Here is a 6,567-nt window from a genome sequence, read left to right as displayed (position 1 = left end):
CGCCTCAAAATGATAAAATTAGAAGTATCGCGTGATTCAGGAATCTTGTTGCTAGGTATATATCCAAAGGAAATTAAAACAGTATTCTGAAGGGGCATCTGTGCTGCCATGTTCATTACAGCAATAGTTGACAGACAAGATTGGGGGAGGGGATCAAATAAATTTTCATCTAAGAATGAATTTTAAAAAGGTGGCTAAACAGAACACAGGGAATTCTATTCAGCAATAAAAAACAAAATCATATCATTTACAAAAATATGGATGAACTTAGAGGATATTATATTAAGTGAAATAAGCCATGTGGAAAAATGAAGCATGATCTCATTCTAAAAAATTTTGATCTCATAAAAAAGAATTGAATCCACCCCTCCCCGAAAGCAACTGGTGGATGGGGGAATTGGGAGAGAAGAGGTGTTGGTCCAAGTTTATATATTACGGTTAGGTAAGTTCAAGAGATTCGGTTCCCCTCACCCATATCAGTCTAACTCCAGCTCCAGGGGATCTGATGCCCTCTTCTGGTCATATGGACCTTGTACTCATGTGCACAAATCCACACAGAGACACAGATCTTTATACACAATTTTTTTACATCTTTAAAAACTAGTGTGAAACAAGGCATGTTTTATTATACACAAACAAACACACACACACATATGTTACAAATACTTCAAAACATGGTAGTGTGCACATTAAATGATACTCTGTCACTTAAAACTCCCAAGTTTCTAACCCCAGCTCCTAGGTGAATGAAGGCACGATTAGGTGCCATAGGGAAGACTGTTTTCTCTGAATACTGTAAGTACCCCCCATCTTTACAGCTGCAGTGCTTTGCGTTTGTAAATCCCAGCACACGGAAAGTGAAACAAGTCCGGGGCGGGGGTGGGGGGTGTCAGGAATTCAAGGACAGGCTTGAACACACAAAACCTAAAGGAAACCTTCCATCCTAAAACCAGGGTCACAGAACAGGCCCAGGGCTTCAAGAAACCTGCCCCCCCATAGAATGTCAGAAAGCAGCCTGCGGCTTCAGGGAGGGGTAAAAGTGTACAGGCGAGGAAGGATGACGGAAAAGGCTCTGTCTGTGCATCCACGGGGGAGACGCCATTCCTGCCGGGTTCAGGCTTTCTCGTGCGGCTGTAATAAGGCCACCCACTCTCCAGCCCATAATCTCTCACTCATTGCTCTGTAAGCAAGCCTAATAACCTCACTGATTCCTCAGAGTAAACGCAGATGGACCAGGTCCTTAGTTTGTTGGTTTGTTAGTATTTTGGGAGGAGGAGATGTTTGTGTCTCTCTTAGGGAAGACATTTTAGCAGCAGGTTCAATCTCACTTGTGTTTGGGGTCTAAAATGGTTAATCGTATCTAAATTCCGAGCAGAATAGATGTTACCAGAGACTGGGAGTTGATCCTATAGGGATAGGGGCATGCAAGCAAATGGGTTAATACCAGGTGTCGGCCCAGTTTCTTTACCTGCATTTACCGCACCTTCTCCAAACATTGCCCTAGTCAACCTCAGAGCTTCCTCAGACCCCACCTGCAGCAGACTAGACACACCTCCATGTAAGTTTTTCTACCCCTACAACAATCCGATTCGGATAGTTTCTGTTTGTGAATATTCCCAATGTATCAGGGTAGAAATCATGAAAACACTGAGGATTCAGCTTGAACTGGCTTAGGGTGCACACCCATTGAGGCAAAACTGTTCCAAAAGTGAACTTTTAGGGAGACTCTCCTACTTACCATCTGTAGTTGGTTATTTTCACTCTTTGCTCTTTGGGTGCCCATCACCCAGCTCCCAAATAAATCCATGGAGACTTATTCTTACTTATGAATGCCTGGCCTTAGCTTGGTTTGTTTCTAGCCAGCTTTTCTTAACTTAAATATCCCATCTACTTTTTGCCTCTGGGCTTTTAGCTTTCTCTATTCTATATCCCTCTCTTTCCTTCTTACTTCGTTGCTTGCTGTCTGGCTGGGTGGCTGGTCCCTGGCATCCTCCTCTCTTTCCTTTTTCCTACTCCTCTTCTCTCTTCTCTTATTTATTCTGCCTGGCAACCCCACCTATTTCTCTCTCCTGCCCAACTATTGGCCATTTAACTCTTTATTAGACCAATCAGGTGTTTTAGGCTGGCAAAGTAACACAGCTTTACAGAGTTAAACAAATGCAACATAAAAAGAACGCGATACATTTTTGCATCACTAAACAAGTGATGTTCCACAGCATAAAGGAATGTAACATATCTTTAACTAATATTCCACAACAACCATTTTGTGCTTATGAATAATTAAGTATGCCTATAGGTAAAAACATATGCATTGTGAGAAAGGACATGCACAGTAAGGGGGAAAAAGTTACATAATCTGTCAATCAGAACAGAGAACCACCCTATTTAGTAAATAAATATCTCTTGTACTATATAAAAAGAAAGCCCAAAACAATAATCAAAGCCAAAGTGGTCTCAGTCATATTTAGTATATATTATCAATTTACTTCAAAAATTATTTTGCTACTTTGCAATTTGTGTTAACCCTTATTTTTAGTTCTCTGGACAAAAGGCCAAGAATCTGGAACCAAGTCTGCCACTAAATGTATTTTGACTGTGTTTTTGATAAAGGTAGATTATGTAGATAAGGTCCATTCTCTAGTTGGATACAATTTTTTAAAAAATCCAAAAAAAATCTCCTTGCCAATATCAAACAACAACAATGAGGAACAACCATGAATGAGACGATAGGAATAGAAATGGACAAAGGTGAGGAACTGGGCTCTTTGCTGGTGGTGGGGTGGGGAGCTAAGCACACCGAATGATGCTACCCACGACTCCTCTCTGTGGAGGACAAAGTGGACATCTGGGCTAGGGCACAGGAGCCTGGAAGGCACACAGGACTGAGACAACAAAGGGCAGTCACACAGGAATAAAAAGGCACCAAAAATAAACCTGCAGCTTCGGTCAGCTTTGTCTGATCCTGTGGCCTAGAAACAGTCAAATTCTGAAATTGGATTAAGGAAATCCTGGGTTAGTATAGCCCTGGGGCCTGGGAGACACAAACCAAGAAGCAGTTGTCATAGGCCTCAAAGTACTTCTACAAATAACTTCCAACATGATTTCCTACACACACCCCAACTTGGGCTCTGTGGTGTGTGTGTGTGTGTGTGTGTGTGTGTGTGCGCGCGCGTGCGTGTGTGAAGACAGGGTCTTCTGTAGCACACATATGCTGGCTTTGAGCTCTAGGTCCTACTACTGTGCTCCTGAGTATTTGATCCAAAGTGGGTCCCCCCAAAATGGCAGTGCTGGTGACAGTGTCCTAAACAAAAGAACGCTGACCGGGTAAGCAGGATTGTTACTGGGTAAACCTAAACTCAACGTTCCTCAGGTATCTCATGAGGTGGGATTTTATTTCCCTGAACCTCCCACAATCAACTACCTCAGGCAGGGCATCTAATTCCCAACGTGAGCTGGACAGCCCGTGTCAGCTCAAAGGCCCAACTCTGACGACTGTTAGAGAAAATCTGCTTGCTTTTCAGACTTCTTTCTGCCCTCCCCACTACCCCAGAGAGAGATAGCCTTAGTAGTTGGATACCCAATAAAACTTTCTTTCTACTAAAGGAGTGGTCTGGTTTGGTGGCTTCAGGGCACCCTCACTTACACTGAATACTGGAATTATAGGCATATGTCACTGGGTACAACTTCAAACATTTTAAAAATAGTATATATACCATCTGGGTATGGTGTACATGCCTGTAATCCAGCACGTGGGAAGTGGAGGCAGGTGGATCAATATTTCAAGGCTCCCATCAGCAACAGAATTTGAGGCTAGCCCCAGCTACCTGAGATCCTGTCCCTAAAAACAAACATAAAAATCAAGTGTACTTTTCCTAATTTAGATTCAAAGATTGTCCATACACATTTAGACATACCTGTTTATGAATCATCACACGTGTTACTTTGCATTGTGAGATACAAAAAAAAATAGGCAAAGAGATGAGACACAGGGAAATGCAAAGCATAACTTCCGGGTGTTGTTTTATCTGCGGCACAGGGGCTGCACCTGAACTGATGGCTGCCTCAGATGCTGACTACTCCTCCATAGCCTTCGCTGCCTTGCTACTGAGGCTGTGGCCCTGGGGCCTTCACCTCCCGCTGCCATTGTCTCTGCAGCAGCCTCAGCTGCCTCCATGTAGGGGAACAAATGTTTTTGGTTTTTTGTTTTATTTTTTGCTTTTTTTTTTTTTGAGACAGGGTTTCTCTGTAGCTTTGGAGCCTGTCCTGGAACTAACTCTTGTAGACCAGGCTGGCCTCAAACTCACAGAGATCCGCCTGCCTCTGCCTCCCGAGTGCTGGGATTAAAAGCATGCGCACCACCGCCTGGCTGGGGCAAATGTGTTTGTTTTTTTTTTTTTAACTAAGTCTACATCGTTGTATTTTACCAATTAAGACCTGAGAGCCAGATGCTAGGGTGAAAACCTACCAGCTCAGAGAGACAGAGAAAGCACCCAGCTCCGTCCTCCTTCCCTGCTGTCTCATAAAGAGGACTGTCTTCTATGCCATCTGAAATGAAAACTCCTCCAACCACATGTCTTCCCTGTGCCTCTCTCTCCGATCTCCAGTCTTCCCCTCACTCTCTATTGTTATTTCTGGTCAACTGGTTGGGTGCTCCGCCTCTAGACCTATGGTTGATTTTATTTAAATAGTGCAGTCTATTCACAGTGTGAGCATGTAGGGATGCTCATCATGCAACATTTGGGGATTCATTTAATAAGTTAGATATTTACTATATTTACTATTATTTACAATATTTACTATTATTGTACTAGTTTGATAGTACAATATAAATACAAAGTACCTATGGTGGTTTGAAAGAAAATGCTCCCCTAAAAGAAGTAGCCATCTGCCAGCACTTCCCCATGAGTGCTTGTCATCTCTCTGTATGATACTAGTCATATAAGAGACAGCAGCACCTTCTTAAGACCTCGTCTTCAGTAGCCCTGTTTCCAAATCAGAACATTCTGAGGTACTAGGAGTGTCTTCTATGTAAAAAAAATAAATAAATAAACTTTATTATAAAAATCCTTCAAATCATACCATTTCTTTTCATACCATACACAACTGATTCTAATACTCTTGAAAATTTAAAGTGACATAGATAACATTCTTGAAATATAGCAATTATAAAGGAAAGTTAAACCCCTAAATATGCCAGAAATGTTAGAGAAAATTGGGAATTAATACTGGTGGCTGTTGAAGGATACCTATGTGTACTGTACTAAAACTTTAAGTCATTTTATTGACCCTATGAGGACCATATAATAGCACTAGAATTTACAGGTAGGAATGTGAAGCTTAAGGAAAGCTAAATAAACTTCTGAAGGCATAGGAGGCAGCAGCAATTTTTTTTAAAAAAATAATACTGTTATTCCTTGAAAATTGCATTTAATGTTATCTTGATCATATTCACACAAACCTTACCCACCCAATTCATGTCTACAGTTTTTAAGGCCTGTATGCAAGTGCCTCTAGCCACAGACTCATACATACATACCCTTGAGAATGGGACGGTATCCTGGTCATGGTTGACCTACCAGGGGTCACACCCTCATAGAAAGCTGGCTCTCCCTCTCCCAGCCGCTGTCAGCTGCAGTAGTGCCTCAACTAGGGATGGGCCTTCAAACACCAAGACCAGGAACGAAACTCCCCATGTCAAATAATCAAGCTCTACAAGTACAGAAAAAGAAAGCAATATCTTCTTATACGATACAGTTCGATCCTTATGGATCGCCGAATAACTTTCCTTCCTTTAAAAAAAAAATTCAAAATCAAAACTGATGAATATCTGAGAGTCAGCAGTTTAGTAATTTATATTCAGTATTTCTTCCTTTTCAAAACAAACAAACAAACAAAAAAACAATGGGATAAGAGAGCTGTCTCCGCACTGAGGAGGATGTTTCAATGCTGCAGTTTGAGTTCACAGCAAGGGGCAGCAGGCTGGCAGCCAGGAGAGTGCAGCCAGCAGTACAAATTCAGTGTTTCTTAACACTTGGTCTTTACCATCATACTTATAATATCTGTCATAGCCAGGCGGTGGTGGCACACACCTTTAATCCCAGCACTTGGGAGGCAAAGGCAGGTGGATCTCTGGGAGTTTCAGAACAGCCTGGTCTACAGAGCCAGTTCCAAGACAGCCAGGGCTATACAAAGAAATCTTGTCTCAAAACCTTCACTAACCCCACAAAAAAACCCTTATTTATAAACCTAATTATTTCATATAATTAGGAATATACATTTCTAAAATCTTTGCAGTTTTTGGAGTAGTTAGGGTGCTGGGGAGAACTTTTGTTCAAACATTTTGTTTTTAATTCTAGTTTCAGAAACAGCTCCTAATGGTTTGGAATTTCCATAGTGACATACGTAGTTTTTGTTTTCACGGCTGACTTTTGCTTGATCTTTGGATGGGGCCACTCAACAGAAAGACCATGATTACAAGCTTGGAACATTCAGTCCTGTTCCTATCCTCATGGGAGAAAAGAAAGGGCCAGACACCGAGTTAATTATGGGTCACACCTATGTTATAAA

The sequence above is a fragment of the Myodes glareolus genome, chromosome 14 (assembly GCF_982192425.1).
Source record: "Myodes glareolus chromosome 14, mMyoGla1.1, whole genome shotgun sequence".
In the NCBI taxonomy this organism is placed as follows: Eukaryota; Metazoa; Chordata; class Mammalia; order Rodentia; family Cricetidae; genus Myodes; species Myodes glareolus.
The sequence above is the reverse complement of the archived record's forward strand: the minus strand, read 5'-3'. Positions refer to the sequence as shown.